General features: G+C 43.0%; 1 pseudogene; it reads left to right on the top strand.

Moving 5' to 3' along the window:
- The first annotated feature begins 306 nt into the window (after positions 1–306).
- LOC126207325 (5S ribosomal RNA) lies at positions 307–424 on the top strand (annotated as a pseudogene).
- The last annotated feature ends 20,023 nt before the right edge of the window (positions 425–20,447 follow it).

The following is a 20,447-nucleotide window of genomic DNA, read 5'->3' on the forward strand; positions in this document are numbered from 1 at the left end:
CGAATCTGCGACCGTAGCGGTCGCGTGGTTCCAGACTGTAGCGCCTAGAACCGCTCGGCCACACCGGCCAGCAACTATCAGTTCAAGGTGGTGTTAACACTCAGCATCAGCTAACGCCTGAAGATGGTACACTGAAGCATCCAAACTGGTAGCTATACAGCAACAGACATATAAGGACGGCTGTAGGTGCTTCATTTTATTACCTCTTTTATGTTGACGTTCAGATACACACACCTCTACCGGTTCGACGCCTATTGTGGAATTACCATGTTGTCTCATTATTGTCATATTCCATAGTTACCACGGAGCAACGGCCTTGCCGCAGCGGATACACCGGTTCTCGTGAGATCACCGAAGGTAAGCGCTGTCGGGCGTGGTCGGCACTTGGATGGGTGACCATCCAGGCCGCCATGCGCTGTTGCCATTTTTCGGGATGACAATTGAGGAGCTACTCCACCGAATAGTAGCGGCTTCGGTCAAGAATACCATCATAACGACCGGGAGAGCGGTGTGCTGACCAAACGCCCTTCCTATCCGCATCCTCCATTGAGGATGACACGGCGGTCGGATGGTTCCTACGGGCCACTTGCCGCCTGAAGACGAAGTGCTAAATAGTTTCCATGGCTTATCGAATCACCCTCCTGTTCCTGGCACCTTACCGCTTACCAGTCTCCTACCTATCAGTTATCACCATTGTACTCTCCCATCCGACCCTCCCTTCGCATCACCATTTATAGAACATAATTTTCGCTCAGAGTACAGCGAACTGGCACAAGGAAAGAATCCGACAATACCGCTGTGTCAACATGGACTTTGGTTAGATGTACTGGAAAACGAGGCCACAGAGAGTTCGTCAGATCGAAGCTGCAGACGTCGATGTAACGTTGCTGTAACGCGATTGAGCCATTAGTGGCAGCGTCCGGTCTCAGCCGGCTGATTGCATAGATCACGGGCGCCGGATCTCATTTACGGAGCCGCCGCGCCTGGAACGTGCAGCAGATACGGCGCGCTGGAGGCGGCTGGGGCGCGTTGCGGCTCGCCGAGACGTGAATACAAATCGCGGCCAGCGCCGGCCACCACTTTGGCAAACAGTGGTGGCGACTGCGGTGGGCGGCGCGGCAGTTCGTTCATTTGGCGCAGTTGGGTGGCGGCGGCGGCGGCGGCGGCGGCGGCGGCGGCGGCGCCTGGCGTCTCGCCCTGCGCTAACGATGTGCACACAGCGCCGCGCCGCGACGCTCGCCGCCGCCGCCGCCGGCAGGGCCGACTAATCCGCGCGCAGACGGCGTGCCATGCGGGCGGTGAGGCGGGGGGATTCCCCTTTCCCCTCACACTCTCTATCGTGCTGCTCCGCAGAAATTACTCCAACACGGCCTCTCCAATCTCGCGGCGCTGCGCAGCTGTCGCGTGGGGTTAATTAGCGACATCGGTGAGGGAAAGCCGGCCGGCAGTGGTGAATGGCATCAAAACAAACCAATCTTGTCATTCTTTCGAGGAACCGGGATGCAGTAAAGCGCTATCCGCAAGACCCACAGACTCTCAAAATTTCTGAGGGAATCGGCCAGCGTACATTATTTCATAACTGTAGGGCTTAAGTGTAGCAACAGAGGTTTTATAACAGAAACCGCATCACTGTTTAAATAGAGGGTGAAGAAAAAACGCTGCACTTGGCCGTCGGCACGCGATTCCTCATCCCAATTCAAGATAGAAGTGTATAAAGCAAAATGTTGTACCGTCAATAGGTTTAAGAGAAATGCGACGTAAAAGACGAGGCTCTGGCAGTATTTAACTGCGTGCAGTGTGGCCAAGAACAGGTACCAAGAACTCTGTACTGTGTCAAAACTGTCCCTTTAGCTCATAGAGAAGGGACAGTGCCCTGGAGAACGAATACGCTGACTCGTCAATGTTCGAGTCACGTTTACGATCAATATTTCTTTTCCTGTTGGAGCATCAAACTTTATCCAATTTACACCTCCATAAAGCAGTATCTCGTATATTTGTTTCTGTTACTGTTATGTTCATTTAAACATTAAGACATAACATGAAGTTCTTACAAATGGAAACGATCACATTGGTTCATCCATGACACAAATGCAGTATTTAATAACATTTGTAATTATTAACTGTATACATCCAATTTGTTATAAAAATTTAAATAAAGTATGTTTCATGTTTGTAAAACCAATAGTTAAAAAGGTTTTCTGTCAAATATCCTGCGTATGATATATGTCTGAAGAACGATATTTACATGGACAAATAAATACATAAATCCAACAGTAAATAAAATTGGATTCACCGTCTTTATCTAATGAGGCAAAAAAAATACAATAGGTACGCTACACCAGATTGCATAATGCTACACACGTATGATGTCTAGGCTTATTTTCAGCAAGTCGGTACATACACGTAAAAACAACGTTTACTTTACAGAAGATGTTCGAAGTGACCACCTTGCATTTGCAAACACTTCGCCACTTGCTGGCTCATCCTTCACTGGATCCCACGCAACACACTGAATCCACCGCTGCCGAAGCGGCATGCACACGATCTATTAGCTCGTGTACATCCATGGGTGGAGTACTAAACACTTGTAGCTTTAAGTGTTTCCACAAATTAAAGTCCAGCAACGTGAAACCATAGTTGCCAATGCGTCAGGCGTAGTACTGCAAAGAAAAATTCGATGCAGGGGGACATTCAACTTGTCCGGCAATAGATAAGGGCCCAAATACACACCTCCCATGACTCTAGCGCACAGGTGTATGCCAAAGCGTGCCTGAAAGGCACATTCACGGTTGACATGTGGGTTATAATGTGACCAACAATGGCTGTTGTGAAGGGCGAAAATTCCTTCACCAGCGAAACTAGAGTCATCAGTCCATTTAACGTTGTATACAGAACTTTCGTTATCTTTCACTCGATGCAAAAGTCATACACGAAACTGTAGTTGTCGAATGTGATCTTCTGGCCGCTGGTGTTGAGTTAACGTGTAATGATATAGATGCAGTTCTCCATCGTGTAACACTTCAAGAAGAAGTCTTTGATACAGCTGGAAATGCTTTCCAGTATCATTGGTACTCCGCCGAGGTGACTGGTGCACTGTTTCAAGAAACTCATACTCTGTTTGTGGAGTACGTCTAGTCCATGGACGACTTTCAGTCCATTACTTGTGGACGAAGGTTCTGGTCTGCCGAAGGTGTTGCTCCAGGCGACGGAAACCATTCTTATCAGCATGGTGCTTTTCGTGGTACCATGCAACATACACACGAGTAGCACCTTGGTTATTGGATGCACCCAGCACCGTAAGCAAATCGACGCTTTCATCGTATGAGTACACCATAGGAAATCCGCCCTACAAAACCTTTACAGGACCAGTTATGGTTAGTAAACATATGAATGCAGATTAATTGATCCCACTGTCATGCAACAGGCTATTTTCACGTGCCAAAATGATGTCCTGCTCATAAACAACGAGAACCAGGGAGAGGACGTCTAAAGACAGACAAGGAAACACACAAGGATTGGAACCACAGCTTTATTATCGATGTGGGAAAATGTCGTTTGGAAATTTGTGGAAAGGGCTTATGGGGCTAAACTGCTGAAGTCATCGGTCCCTAAGTTTACATACTACTTAACCAACTTAAATCAACTTACGCTAAGGGCGACACACACACCCATGCCTGACGGAGGACTCGAACATCCGCCTGGGGAGGAGGAGAGGCAGTAGGGGGGCGGGGGAGTCGCGAGATCGATTCGATGTGGGTTTGATCTACCAGCAGTCTACGAACTGAGCTACGACGGCTGGTACGGTAATGCCGGGTAATAGACATTCCTCTGTACGTCCTGTGCGCTGCCCGATGCGACAGTGTAGCCAACTTATCGTTTTCATACACGTGTTTTCAAAATGCACACGATTTTGGTAGATAAGCTTTGGTCTTGAATCAGGATGAAGAATGGCTTGCCGATCTCCAAGTGCTGCATCTTTTTCTTCACTCTGTATGTGTGCCGGAGCTTGGATCGTACTTGCAACCTTGACTCGTGTCAATTGCCATTACCGAATACGGTATCCAAACACCACTCACAATTTCTCCTCTCTACTTCTTTTCTATTAGTACTAGTCATTCATTTTCTCTAATTTCGTAAGTTCTCCTGCTTACTTTCCTGGTCTGTCACCCCTTGTTGGAATGACATCGTAGGGGAACTGTACAGTCACTGGTTTCATCTTCCATTCTGCAACGGAATGTGCACTGTTGTGAAAGTTCCCGGCAGATTCTCACCAAACTAGAGTCTGGAAACGTCCGTCTCGGTCGTTGAAACTTGGTTCCTGTAGAAACTGGACATTCTGGATTTTGTGAGTTTTTTGTTTGTTGGTTAATTATGACTTTTAAGAGTAGAAAAGAGAACAAAAATAGCAGCACAGTATGTGGCAGTCGATGACTGAACACGAGTACTAGTGGGTCACGCAATTCCGACTATAGAAAGCAGTACTGTCGTGCGGCGCGAAGCACAAGCAAACTAAAGAAAGCAGCCTTAACGAAGTGAGAAAATTTATGACGGTAATAAACCTTACATTCAGAAGAAGTAGAATGATAGCCCATACAAGTAATAGTCGATATCTAAAGTTTCAGAAGTCCATGTGTAAAAGTACAGAGGAAGGACAGCCAATATTGTGTCTTAAGGGTTATCGAATCCACATTTGAAAGATACTACATATAAGAGGCCGAAATGAGCACACGAGATTCCTTGGTACAAGAATTATCGAGGACGTCCAGTCTATTTGCCGCAATTCTTGCTCGGAAACTGAAAAGCTCTTGGATAAACATATAGCTAATTTAGTACGTCACCCATCGGCGTAGAGCGCGCTACGTCCTGAGTGAAATTACTGAATATTAGCTAGAGAACTTCTAACTCTGAAAATATTAGAGCGTGACAGAAAGAAAAGAGACATTTGATAAAAATCCTACTTGTAAAGTATATAACTTACAAAGCTAAGAATTTTCACGTGGTTACTGAAGATTATAAGAAGCCATACTGCTCCTACACCATTGTGGTAGAGGAGCCCTTTGTGTAAAAATCGTGGAAGCTGTTGCACCCAGCTATCGTAAGGCTTGCTTCTCGGCATCTTAAGAAGAAAAGAAGGGAGGAAAGAAATTTAGTGTTAAACGCCTTTTCGATGATGAGATCATTGGAGCGACAATCTCGGATTTGGGATGGATAGGAAAGCAAATGGGCGGTGCCCTTTCAGAGGAGGGATTCCGGAATTCGTCCTAAGCGGTTCAGGGACACCTAGGAATATCTAAAACGTGATGGCCGACTGGTGACTGTAAACCATATCTTCCCGTGTACTGTCGAGGAGGAGAAATGGCGTCAAATTCTGAAATGAGCTACACCCATCTCTTAATGGCAGTCCTTCTCACGGATTTAAGAATGTCTCCTTCTTCCCGGTCTATTACACCAAAACAAATCGTTGCTCGCTCGCTAACAGATCGACTGTCTATTACAGAGACAGTCAATCTATTAGTGAGCAACGATATGCAAGCGTTCGTGGGTCTGTGATTTACAGGAACGCCGCATATAAGGAATCGTTGCCTGATGTTGAAGGGCGGTTCACCATTCAGCGTATACGCTCGAAAAAAGGCTGCTCTGAATGTAACGATAGACCACAAACTCCCTCAAGGTGTACCATGTTCAACATCTTTTATCAGGTTCTTGTAAATCGATACACCGAGCATCGCTAATGATGCCGGTGTTACTCGAACACTTCGTACCATCTAGAAGAGAGGTTCTGTACACCCACTTTTGCAATTTAATGGAAGAGTACAACTGCAGCACAAGTCTAAAATAAATACCACATTTAGTGGTCTTGCTGGTTTACGAAAATCTAAAAGTATTACACATATTACGTTGGCAAGTATTTATGTGACGAGGAGAACGCAAGTGCCATCAACCGATTTCCTAGAAACGTCGCTCAGTGGAAGAGGGGTCAAAATAAGCGAACACTTCTCTTGAGTTTTCCGTAGATATTCAACCAATTTCGAGGTAATTTTGTGCCTCTTGGCGAGTTAATAAGCCAGTAGAAGTGGAGAGCAGAGCAGCTAGCGTCGTGACTATCACTTTTGAGTTCCATGTTCGATAACCGATTATTACCTTTATTTTTGTTTTTCATCTATCCTTGTCCGTAGAAGATAATTATACGAATGTTTTCCAGTGTACATCGAAGTAATGTTGTCTGTACTCATCTACTAATTGTATGTCTGGTGAATAAATTTAAAAAGAACAAAGAAGATACAATATATGAAGGGAAACATTACTTGAAAATATTTTCGGTAAAATTCTTGTACTGTATCTTGATTTGTAATCAATTGCAAGCGCCAGTTTTCGGAAAATTGATCCGTTATGCTTGGTTCGCAGCAAAATTTTTGCCATCACGTGAAATGTTCAGCAGTGTTCACGTCGTTTCTATCCCAAGTGAGATTCATACGAAAAACGTCACTATGACAAATCTACCTTTTTACAATGCTTTTTGTAGTGTTACTTAAACATCGATAGTTGGCGTTCCGATATTATCGATAATAATTTTTGGAACTATCGATATATCGATTAACTATCAATTGCTTTGGGCAGGTATTTCAAATTAAAAATAGCTTTCTAAGAATTTTTATTGCTTAAAAGACAACAATACAAGATATACAAGTCTTATAAAAAGTAAGGTATTTTAATTCTTCTCATTTAGTCTGTTGCGTTTTTTAAGCAATTATATACACTGCCTTGGAGAAAACCCTCTCTGCAGGAACTGAAGTCGCTGGACACCATAAAAATTTAATGGCCATTACACGCAACATACTATTAGTTTGTGCACAATATTCTAATACAGAAGCATGGTTAGACGTATCAGTAGACGTATTAGCAGTGCTCATGGATGCTTCTTTTTCAAGTATTATTCTTGTAGTTGATGCGATGATAGCAACATACTCTTTCTCAATTTCTTGTGCAGCCTTCTCTGCCTCTTGAAATGTCCTGAAACAAATTTTTTAAACCTAGGATCCAATAATGTCACAAACATATAAACAGTCAGTGTGTTAAATGGTTTCACTCTTTCATTGACTGATTTAATCAAGGAATCTAAAACACTTCGTCCTTCATTAGTTGTTAAGGTGCCTTAAAAGTCCGAAAACGTTTCAGCAATACCTCGTATAAGAGGTATAATTAAGGAAGCAGTGCTGTATGACTCCCCTATGAGATTGTTGTTGTTGCTACTTTAAAAGGTTCAAGAAGGTCTATTATCTCTTGTACAGTTAAGTAATTTTCTGCTGTGAATGTAGGCGATGCTTTTGTAGTTTCATTGCTCGCAATCTCAAGCTCACCTCGTGCTTCCAAAATGCTTTTGAGCATGTGGCATGAGCTGTTACATCGAGTCGGCACCTCTTGTACCAGTCTCATTTTTTTTCCTCTGCTCATTTTTAACACTGCGCAGTTTGTCACTGGTTGATATACGGTCGTGAAAGAGTGTCACAATAGCCTTTGTTTTCAATAAAATTTTGGAAAGTGCTTTTTCCCTTAAACAATCTTGTACTGATAAATTGATGCAGTGGGCAAAACAGGGTGAATGTCGAATCCTTAAGATTTAGGCAGCCTTTTTGTAACTGCCGCGTTGTCTGTAACCATTACAGCTGTCTTATCAAGGATATTGTGTTCTAGTAAGATTTGATTGATGACCTGAAAAAATGAAATGTTAAAAGTTTCCTGCCAGTATGTCAGAAATTTTGCATAATGTTGTCAAAAAATTTCTTTCTCTTCTGCCTCTTGCTATCTGAAAAATTACTGTCATGTATAAAAAATAATTTTCATAAAAATTGGGCCAATATATTAATTGTCGATGTTACGTTGAGCTTCAGCGTATTAGAAAGCAGGAAGAGGAAGAAGAAGAGGAGGAGGAAGGTCACCATAAGGAATAGGTATGTGAGAGAGGACGCGTTTACTGGTCTGTCACGTAATTCTCCTACCTCAGGTATGCATGCTTTCTGATGAACTACAGCTAATACGGTATAAACTGCACGTGGAAATAACAAGTTGAAACTGCATTGAAGAGATCAAGGGTGACTTCTTCACTCATTATGTTTTTCCTTGGCTATGTTGACACTCAGTACAAAACAAAAGCCGGCCGTGGTGGCCATGCGGTTCAAGGCGCTGTAGTCCGGAACCGCGCGACTGCTACGGTCGCAGGTTCGAATCCTGCCTCGGGCATGGATGTGTGAGATGTCCTTAGGTTAGTTAGGTTTAAGTAGTTCTAAGTTATAGGGGACTGATGACCTCAGATGTTAAGTCCCATAGTGCTCAGAGCCATTTGAACCATTTTTGAACAAAACAAAAGGATCATCGCTCGACTGCAATGCTACAGTTACTACGTCTCTGAGGTCGGCAGCACTTGTGATCTTAGTGCAGTAGACATAAAGAGTTTAGCTCGTAGAAATTTTGTTAGGTGTTTCGGCTTTCGTTGGTGGAAGCGCATGGAGCGGTGTAAAGTGAACAATACGGTATTAATGAAGGATAATGAAAGGTGCGGCGAGAGATAGCAGTGCTGGCACCTTCACCCATCATACCAATGTATTCCTATAATATACCCGCGCCGCTCAAAGTTTGCACTTGACATAAACTGATAGATAGCGTTTCAAATGGTTCAAATGGCTCTAAGCACTATGGGACTTAATATCTGAGGTCATCAGTGCCCTAGACGTAGAACTATTTAAACCAAACTAACCTAAGTGCATCACACACATCTATGCCCGAGGCAGAATTCGAACCTGCGACCGTAGCAGCAGCGCGGTTCCGGACTGAAGCGCCTAGAACCGCTTGGCCACAGCGGCCGGCTGTAGATAGCGTTTCGTCGGCTTCACTGTAGTGGCGATACAATAGCTTCAATTACACAATATCTGAGAGTTATCTATTACCACTGGAAAGTTCAGATTCGATTAGTAGGGCTTATATTTACTGCTTGCTATGTTTAGTCGTTTTTGGCAAATATATGCATTAATATTGACGCTGTTTTATAAGTACCTAAAGTTTTAATTCTGTTCCGATTCGCTAACACAATGGAAACACTTCCGCATAAATCGCCACAAAAGCAAGTTGTTTACATACTCGGAAGACAGCAACACAGTAATTGTAACCCTACTGCCAGCTGATTTTGCTATGCTGTATAAATTTTGGTTCAGACGATGTTCGAGTTCGCATTCGTTTCCCACTTGCTAGTCTGCTATTCCACAAACTCTCAAGTGAAAACTTTGGGCGCAGAAGTAACAATATTTTGAGAAAGCACATTATAGAAATATCTACGTTAAATGTGTTGCTTATTTATAGTAATGAATAAGAAAATACATTAAGCTTGTTGTAACGTACTTATTCAATGATTTGTTATGGTTGGCAGCGTCCGTAGACAGAACACAAATGACACGACGGCTTCAGATTTCTGTCGACAAGAGCGGTAAAGGGAAGTGGTGGCTGGTAGTGTGGTGGGGGGGGGGGAGGGGGGGTGACACTGGCAAGAAATACAAGTTACGTCGACTTCACTTATATCGACATGTACCGATCACAAGAATGAAACGAAACTCAACATGGCACTGACGAACTAAAGAAAGAAACATTTTAAAAAATTTGAATTACATTTGCACAGATTCTGAGTTGTGATGACCAGCAGTTATTGTCACTTTTAATACGGGTGAGACAAAGTTTTCGTGTGTAATATAGTAGCAAGTCCAAATTTTCCAAATGTCCGTTGTAACACTAAAAAAAATTACATTTTCTAAGGCCTTTCTCTAATTTATTTTTCATCTCTTCCTATAGTTTTGAGATCAGTTAACGTTCAAATGTGCCTTTATCTGGCAACTCATATCTGCTGGCTACGGCGTAAACAACTTTTTTCAAACTCTGATGGTCGGAAGTTCTGTACGGCAGCATATTGATAGCAATCATTTGTGCATAAAGAGTATCAAGTTCTTTTTCTATTTCTGAACTGGCATCGTACAACTAACTTCTGTTAAAATAATTTTTTACAGAGCTTATCGATTCTTTTGGTAGCACCTCTTGCACTTCATTTAGCTCACAACTTGACCCCTCACCTTTCAATTCTATTATTAATTTGTGGTTCCTAGTTTTTCACCACGTTTCTTTGTAGTGGTCTCTTAAATTAATGCTATTCACTGATCATTTTTATAATCTTTAATGCAAGTGGTACACTATAAAAACTGACTATTATCGCCTAATATCTTGAAAATATTCCACACAGATGATTGATTTGTACGGTTCATTTTCAAAAGGATAGCAAAGAACTCTGTTTACGCACCTCTTACAGAAACAAAATAATCTTGGAAGCGCGGAATTTTCTCAACCAACAGAGACTATCGGTTCCGTGTGAAAAGTACTGACCGTTTCATGTCGGCATGATTCGGAACACTTCTTTGCTACTGTGCTCTTTGTCTCACTGCTGCCAAAGCCAGTGATTCAACAGTTGTGGCACTATGGTTGCGTGGTGAAGAATAATCCTGTTGCTGTGTGGCGTTTAAATAATGAAACGACTGACGAAGAAGACATTGTTGGCACATTGAGGCCACCTCCTACGATAGAGGCAGAATTCATCCTACTGAAGCTCGAAAAATTGTTAATCAGGTTACAGAATGATGTAAACTCGTAAAAATGGAAAAAAAATAAAAATAATGGTGAGCTTATTTACCCGCTGCACAAGTTTCAAACAAGGGGTTTCAATATTAACGGGCAAGAGCTCAAGATATATCTACAGGATTTGGAGTTTTGCAAAAACATTCCTGGACATTCACAGTCAACTCTTGGAAAGAAGAGATTAGTTTTGTCTCACATCCACTGATTTCGCCCGAATTACTTATGTGTATGCACTGCAATGCTGTGAAAGCAGATATCATGCAAATACAGTTGCCCATTTTAATGATTGTGTCCAACCACCATACAAAGAAAAAAACTTGACCCTCGATAGGTTGAGATTCTACTATATTCAGTTTTGCCGGAGCTGGTGTGTCCTTGAAGAAACAAGCTCCGCTAGTCGACCACAACATCAGCAACCAACATATGAATGATATTTGTGCTTCTGCAAAAGCAGAAGTGACGCAGGGGCAATAGGATTGCTTCAGTGTTTTGTGTTTCCGAATCACTTTACAGGTTAAGGTGTACAACTGAAAACACTTGTAAGTACAATGAGGACTCAGAAACGGAAGATACCAGTAGCAGGTGTGTTTAGTTAATAACGACAATAATTGTATTTATTTTAAAATGCAGTACGTACTACAATCAGAAACATATAACAAATCCTTAAAACGTCATTTTTTCCTTTATTAACTGCGTTGTACTACAACACCCTTATTTGCATTTGTGTTCCTTGCTACAACTAAGTAAGTTCACACATTTAAAGATGAAAATCAGTATTATGCACATTCACGAATCCATGTCATTTATGTGTGTAGTTTTTACCATAAGCATGTGATCGGTACGATTGTAAGTAGGCTGTTTTTTTTTATATTGGTAACGCCACGTATCGCTCTGAATGAAAAACACTGGCTGTGCTGTGTGCAGTCTGTGGCTAGTTTGCATTGCTGTCTGCCATTGTAGTGTTGGGCAGCTGGATGCGAACAGCGCGTAGCGTTGCGCAGTTGGAGGTGAGCCGCCAGCAGTGGTGGATGTGGGGAGAGAAATGGCGGAGTTTGGAAATTTCGAAGACTGGATGTCATGAACTGCTATGTATATTATGATTTTTCAACACTATTAGGTAAATACATTGTTTGTTCTCTATTAAAATCTTTCATTTGCTAACTATGCCTATCAGTAGTTAGTGCCTTCAGTAGTCTGAATCTTTTATTTAGCTGGCAGTAGTGGCGCTCGCTGTATTGCAGTAGCTTCAGTAACGAAGATTTTTGTGAGGTAAGTGATTTGTGAAAGGTATAGGTTAATGTTAGTCAGGGCCATTCTTGTGTAGGGATTTCTGAAAGTCAGATTGCGTTGCGTTAAAAATATTGTGTGTCAGTTTAAGCACAGTCATGTATAATTGTTCAAAGGGGACGTTTCACGATATGCGCACGACCATGAGTAGTCATCACTGAAAGGCAAACAAGAAAATTCTCTCTTTCACAACCACTCCCCACAGCGACCAATCTATTAACAACAGAGTTTATAAACAACTTGGATTGGCTAAGGTACCACCACATTTCTTGTTGATTAAACACCTCCATACAATCTAATTTCCCTCTGCACTCCAAACGCCATGGAGGTAACAGGAACCGACAATTTTTCAGGCGCCAGTTGAAAAAGAATTACGTTATAAACGATAGGACTATCGATACTTAAACCAGACTCCGTTAGTGACAATAGTGCAGATAGTGCACTTTATCCATATTTAGTAACACTAGGTTGTGGTGTTCGGAATTTTTATGTTTCGAAAGCTTCTACAATCAATATCATCCAAGTGAATGCACCAAACCATCTAAAAGAATAAACATAAAAATAAAGTATTAGAATTAAGAACTGATATGCGGATGAAATGTAAGAATTTAAGAAGATTGTGACCCCTGAAAATATCATATATTATATAATAAATGTATGACACTTATTGTGAAACCCTGTTGTAATTTTACAATTCATATAACGCACTTTTATGCCCTAACTTGATAAGAAAATTTGCTTAGTAACATTCTACAGTGAACGATAGAGAAATGAAAAAATAAAATAAAGAAAAACACTAATCGGGCTTCGAACACGGGGCGCAAAAGTGAAAGACCACCACGGTAACTACTGCGCCACCAGTTCTGCTAAGCTTATACCGCACTGAAAGGCATCTGCATTGCGCTGAAATTTTGAGGGATCGTTTTTCAGAAACGGGCGAGTGTTTATGGATAAGCCGAGAGACGAGTTCTTATTTTGGTTCTTCTCCAGCTGAGGAAAGTTGCTGGGAGGATGGATTATGGCACTTGCCGTGTTCTCCCCGTGGACGTATGCAGCCCAAAGCCATGAAGAGTTTTGAAACTGAAAATTTATTTAGAGAACCCCGTATGGTTGGTCATATTCCGCGGCCTCCTCAAGAAGCTTAAAAAATTAGGGAACGTATTATATCCTTATAGTATTGGGAAGCTGTAACTGACTCACGATTTATAAAACATGTTAACGTTATGTCCTCCAGGATACAGGGTTGGGAGTCAGGCCTGCGCAGAGATGACAATATCAACATTTACAGAGGACGACAGTGTGAAATACGTGTATCGACATGCAGGGCTGCGTGCTCGCATTGTCATTAATGAAAAAATAATGTACCTGATAAATCCGATTTGTCGCCAAAGTTTCGTCGCCGGGAACGGAATTGTCAGGATTACGAGCGTTACTCTCGTGTAATGTTAAGCTAGGTGTGATTTTATCCGTTTGTGATGGACTCGTGCCCACTGAATGGCACCCGAAACGGCTTCTGTCGTTCTACGTGCTGTGCTTAAGCCCGAAAATTCTGATGAACACTCTTCTTGTATGACCTTGTGTCATATTTTAGATATAAATAATCAATGACTGACTTTAAAGTTATTACGAAGACAGTGAAAGGTTTTTTTTATATAAATCGTTTTATTTTTTTCGGAACATTCGCCTGCGAACCAGTCTTGGGATCATGCTTTTCACTCTAACGTTCGTACTCCTAAAACTATGTTTTGGAGGGTTTCAACAGCGTCTTGAGCTGATGAAATACGCTGTAGCTCAAATGGTCGTTTGTTGTACGGGAAGTCGTTAAGACATAAATCTGCGCTAGATGGACAGCTGTAATATTTATTTTTGAGGCTATCGGACACAATTAAGGGCAAACCTTACAGGGAGAACACACTTCGTATCTAAATGATTCTCACCATGTTGCCCCCCGCCGGTGTGGCAGAGCGGTTGTAGGTGCTCCACTCTGGAACCGCGCGACCGCTACGGTCGGTGGTTCGAGTCCTGCCTTGGGCATGGATGTTTGTGATGTCCTTAGATTAGTTAGATTTAAGTAGTTATAAGTTCTAGGGGACTGATAACCTCCGACGTTAAGTCCCATAGTCCTCAGAGCCATTTTTTTCATCATATTGCCTAATACGAACACGTGTCCCTTTTACTTTATGAATATTACGGTTCCTCAGTTCTAAATCGGAAAATACGTAAGCTTGAAAGAATAAGCTTTATTGAGCTTTTGGCACGTAATACATCCAGGTAATGCCTACGTTCATCCACTCTTGTATGAAAAGTCACGCAAACTCCACTTCCGTGCTGAAGTTCCATTGTTGCAACATGTTTCCTTGTTAATTTATCACGTTACCACTGTTCACGAAAGCAGTTTCATAGCTGTCAGATAGTAATATGTCCCGAAAATGGAAGTTACTGACCAACAAAGACGATGCAGCTTCATTGGCTGATTTCGTAAGCAATTATGTGCCCCTTTCCGAGATTAAATCGAATCCCTTTCATCTAACAACAAATGTAATATTTTTAATCTCATTTTTATCAAACTCTTCACACTATATATACACTACGTAACTGCACTTGACTGCTCCCTACGAAATTCTTATGACTTAGGCATTGCTGATCTCAATAGCGAGACACCATCCTTTCAAAAAATCTAACAAAAAAAGAAAGTGGGTGTGCACTCAACTCAGAAACCTCCAGGAAACAGAGCAATGTGCAAGGAGTATAGTTTACTGCATAATAACACCAACGATACTAATATTCCTAATACAATGAGTCGTGAGTTCGATGTATTTCACCGTTAAATAATGTACCGATCACCGTTCTGTTTGACATCTGACAGTATCACGATGAAGAGTGCTGCTAAGCTTCCGGTGCTTTTCCCTTATTTAACTTGTTGAGTACCACGTGGCCGCCGGCAGAGCAGCAGAGTCTCACACCCCATTTCGTATGGCCGCCGGAGACCACAAGCTTCACTCTGTGTACTACAGTATATCTTCGCATGACGGGTTCACAGTACACTCATAGTCTCATACCATTTCTTGATGGAATGTATAATGTGACTTCTAATTACGATCTAGGTTTAGAGATAAGTTTAGCCGTAATCGCAGTCGTGATTTCTGACAGTTCGACATGCAGCAGATTTCTTGGAACTCTGAGCATTAATCCGTATTTCTTTAGTGAGCTGAAGACCGTGTACAGGAAACGGGGCACAATATCTTGCGCTACGGTCGCAGGTTCGAATCCTGTCTCGGGCATGGATGTGTGTGATCTCCTTAGGTTAGTTAGGTTTAAGTAGTTCTAAGTTCTAGGGGACTGATGAACTGAGATGTTAAGTCCCATAGTGCTCAGAGCCATTTGAACCATTGAACAATATCTTGTTCGTCTTCTAGGAGCCAACAAAGTTCACCACAATTTCACCGTCCAGTATCAGAAAACATTAAAGGTCAGTGTCAGACAGTTTTTACAATGGAAAGATAACAGACATAGAAAACTGCGAAAGAGATGTCAGGAGTGTTACCTGATGATTTATGAAACTCATGGAAGGTCTGGAGGTTTGAGATGAATGAAGAAAATAGGCGCATGCTGTTACACCTCTCCCCACTTTATCAACGAACACAGCGATTACTATTACCTGCATTCGCAGTTCCACTCGCCTGCTCAATAAGCTGTGTACCGTATACTTAACCGTTTACTTTCTTTTCGTTTATAGCTTATCTACTGATTACAACTAGTTTTGTAAACTAATCTGCAGCAGTCAACGAAGTGCCCAATTTCACATGTTACATTGAATAGGTACACATTACAGGTACTGTAACCTTTTTTTTCAAACTTTTGGTCTGTCAGGGACTTGTATGAATAATGATGGAGTTAAATAGCTTTAATTAACGTGATTTTGAATTTATTTGCAATATGAACTGACCAGTCCTTGCCTGTCCTTTCCTGATAGCGCGTCCGCAGGTGGCTAGTATTATGCACATAAATGAATATTTAGTGGAAACAAAATAACAAAGAATGTAGTCGGCACAGTGGCGGAGTTAAGGGGGACAGCTTCAGGCGTATGACGAGTCGGAACGAAGAGAAAGCCTGTCAGTTCGTGTGACGGTAGGTGAGAGATGTATACTGCAGTGTTGCCTACAGAAACGGCGCTGTGAGATCGAACGGGAGGGTTCACTCAACCGTAGCGCTCTCGATGGCAATAACATAGCAAGCACGAGTAAATCGGAGCACCCAGTTTTTCTGCCTGTATGAGAAAATCTTTTCCCGTCCGTGCGAGGCGGTGAAACTGCAAAATGTTTCGTGTGTAACAGGTAAGTGCAGAGTATTAAGAAGTGTAATTTACAGCGCCATTATTCTGTGTACCACGCGAATGAATATAAGAAATGTCATGGAGAAGAACGTGACGCAATAATAACCGGAATTAAAGGAACATGCTGATGTGGAGGACAATCAAAGTAGCGAAGGATTCATCCGTATGAGGTACAGAACAGCACTTCCTGTAGCACAGAAAGTAAGGACGCTTACTGAAGGAGATTTTGCGAAAGAAGTGATCGTGATGGCCGCTAATGAAATATATCTGTATTTGGAAGACGACCTTGAAAGAGTAAGTGTGTCTCCTAAGACTGTTATGCAACGTATTCAGGAAATAGATACAGATATCCAATAGGAAGTAGGTGTTCGGCATGTAGGTTTGTGTATTATTCCTTAGCTGTCGGTGAGAGGACATTTTCAGTGGTGTTGAAAGAGCTGTTGAGAACACTAGCCTGAGTCGGAATAAGCTTGTTTCTGTCACTAAAAATGGGACTCTATCTATGATAAGAGCCAATGCTGGATTAGGCTGACAACACCGTTTAAAAAACGTATGAAAAATGTTCGTGGTGCTCTTGATCTCGTTGCAAACCATTGCATTCTTCACCAAAAGAATCATTGCGTCAAGTATATTGAAGTTAAAGTTATAGTGGAGACCCTAATACAAGTTACAGATTCCATCAGGTCAAGAGACCTTTGAGCGCACAGCTCGTGATCTAGTGGCCAGCGTCATGTCTCTGGATCACGGGGATTTTGTCTGCCCGGGGACTGGGTATTTGTTTTGTCCTTAACATATCATTATTATCATAGTTTTTGACAGTGACGAGATTGGATTGTGTAAAAATTGGGCTGTGTAAAAACTGGGACTTTGTACGGGAGTCCGCAGCTCGTGGTCGTGCGGTAACGTTCTCGCTTCCCGCGCCCGGGTTCCCGGGTTCGATTCCCGGCGGGGTCACGGATTTTCTCTGCCTCGTGATGACTGGGCGTTGTGTGCTGTCCTTAGGTTAGTTAGGTTTAAGTAGTCCTAAGTTCTAGGGGACTGATGACCATTTATGTTAAGTCCCATAGTGCTCAGAGCCACTTTTTTTTTTTTTTTTTTTTTTTTTGGTACGGGCGCTGATGACCGCGCAATTTAGCGCCCCATAAACCTAACACCATCAAGAGGCCTTAGACACAGAAAGTTTAAGACTTTTCTCGAAGAATGTGGCAGTCAGTTTAATGATCTCTCGTATCATTGTAATGTCCGCTGGTTGACCAGGGGTAATCCCGCCGGGATGGCCGAGCGGTTCTAGGCGTTACAGTCTGGAACCGCACTACTGCTACGGTCGCAGATTCGAATCCTGCCTCGGGCATGGATGTGTGTGCTGTCCTTAGGTTAGTTAGGTTTAGTTAGTTCTAAGTTCTAGGAGACTGATGACCTTAGAAAAGTGAAGTCGCATAGTGCTCAGAGCCATTTGAATTTCACCAGGGGTAAGGTGTTAGATGTACTCTTTGAGTTAAGAGGCGATATAGTATTATTCTTGATTCATCAAAATCAACCTGTTTCTCAGTTGCTAGAAAGAAACCTGGATTTGTGTTGTACCTTTCCTTGCTGATTTAACAGGTCACTCTTGAACGATTTCAATGCTTCACTCTAAGGCAAGAAACAACTGCTGGCTCGAGATGCTTCGCATTTTCTGAAGTCATCCTAAGTGCCTACTCCAGATATTAGTCTCACTGGAGAATATGTGCACATCCAACAAAATTTTCGCAACAGTTTGAAGCCAGACTTCCAAATGTAGATACATTGTCTACTATGTTTGAGCTCTTTGCAACGTCATGTTCAGAGGTTCTCAGCAACGTTCCAAACAGATATCAAACGGAGCTGTGAAATTCACAATGTGATGATTCGCTGAAGGACAAACATAACCACTAGGAGCCGGCCCGGGTGGCCAAGCGGTTCTAGGCGCTACAGTCTGGAACCGCGTGACCGCTACGGTCGCAGGTTCGAATCCTGCCTCGGGCATGGATGTGTGTGATGTCCTTAGGTTAGTTAGGTTTAAGTAGTTCTAAGTTCTAGGGGACTGATGACCTCAGCAGTTAAGTCCCATAGTGCTCAGAGCCATTTGAACCATAACCACTAGGAAAAATTGACTGGTTTCTACAAGAATGCTTCCTGAACAGATTTCTTAGGTTGTACACACTTGCCGCACGGATATAATGTATGTTCGATCCGACATGTGTGCAAACAATTCTTCTCTGGTATGAAACTAGCAATGTCCAAATCCCGAAGACTACAAATATTCGAAACATTACGTGATAACACTGATAAACTAGTTAAATAAACACGAAACAGAAAATGCCGGAGAAGGCAATTTAACTGTTCTGTAAAGCTCTCTTCTAAATTGTAACGAAAACGGTATCATGTTCTGTTCTGTCTAAGTTATAACGTGAGTGTGCTTCTCATTCATCTACAGTGTTGTATACATTTTCACAGCATAGAGCCGAAATGCAGTTCTTTATAATCTATAACCGTTATTTAATTGAAACAGTCAGCACTAAAATTATTGTATCCAAGTCTTTAGTTGTGTCATTATCACCCGATCCGTTTTCTCTCTTTCCTAAATTGCTGCATCTCACTGGCATCTTCCCCTGCAGTAGCTGTAGAAAGGGCGGTTACTTCACATGCTTTACTCTTCTTCCATACGAGCATGTACAACGGTATGTGCTGATGTCACACCGGCGTTACTTGTCGTCCCCTTTCGTACATTGTTCATTCATAACACAAAGAAGAAATATGATGGACTTACATGAAATCATTAAGCGTGTGGAGGTTTTGCACATCAGAGTTAAAACATTAAGACCGCAGCTAAGGAAAGTTAAGATTGAATGAATAGGGAATAAATTTGGCAGATTCCCCAATTAAGTCAGTTACCTTGAGAGCAGATCTCAAGTCCAAGAGCAGGCTGTGCGTTACCATTAAAATACTTCTGCGGTGCTGATATACTGCTCGCTACAGTTTATCACCAGGTCGACTACCACCCACATATTGTCAGTTGGAAGTAAATACACTTTTGATGCATTCAAGTCATATTGACACAATAAATTACACTCCTGGAAATTGAAATAAGAACACCGTGAATTCATTGTCCCAGGAAGGGGAAACTTTATTGACACATTCCTGGGGTCAGATACATCACATGATCACACTGACAGAACCACAGGCACATAGACACAGGCAACAGAGCATGCACAATGTCGGCACTAGTACAGAGTATATCCACCTTTCGCAGCAATGCAGGCTGCTATTCTCCCATGGAGACGATCGTAGAGATGCTGGATGTAGTCCTGTGGAACGGCTTGCCATGCCATTTCCACCTGGCGCCTCAGTTGGACCAGCGTTCGTGCTGGACGTGCAGACCGCGTGAGACGACGCTTCATCCAGTCCCAAACATGCTCCATGGGGGACAGATCCGGAGATCTTGCTGGCCAGGGTAGTTGACTTACACCTTCTAGAGCACGTTGGGTGGCACGGGATACATGCGGACGTGCATTGTCCTGTTGGAACAGCAAGTTCCCTTGCCGGTCTAGGAATGGTAGAACGATGGGTTCGATCACGGTTTGGATGTACCGTACACTATTCAGTGTCCCCTCGACGATCACCAGTGGTGTACGGCCAGTGTAGGAGATCGCTCCCCACACCATGATGCCGGGTGTTGGCCCTGTTTGCCTCGGTCGTATGCAGTCCTGATTGTGGCGCTCACCTGCACGGCGCCAAACACGCATACGACCATCATTGGCACCAAGGCAGAAGCGACTCTCATCGCTGAAGACGACACGTCTCCATTCGTCCCTCCATTCACGCCTGTCGCGACACCACTGGAGGCGGGCTGCACGATGTTGGGGCGTGAGCGGAAGACGGCCTAACGGTGTGCAGGACCGTAGCCCAGCTTCATGGAGACGGTTGCGAATGGTCCTCGCCGATACCCCAGGAGCAACAGTGTCCCTAATTTGCTGGGAAGTGGCGGTGCGGTCCCCTACGGCACTGCGTAGGATCCTACGGTCTTGGCGTGCATCCGTGCGTCGCTGCGGTCCGGTCCCAGGTCGACGGGCACGTGCACCTTCCGCCGACCACTGGCGACAACATCGATGTACTGTGGAGACCTCACGCCCCACGTGTTGAG

Source organism: Schistocerca nitens, chromosome 1, assembly GCF_023898315.1.
Source record: "Schistocerca nitens isolate TAMUIC-IGC-003100 chromosome 1, iqSchNite1.1, whole genome shotgun sequence".
Taxonomy (NCBI): Eukaryota; Metazoa; Arthropoda; class Insecta; order Orthoptera; family Acrididae; genus Schistocerca; species Schistocerca nitens.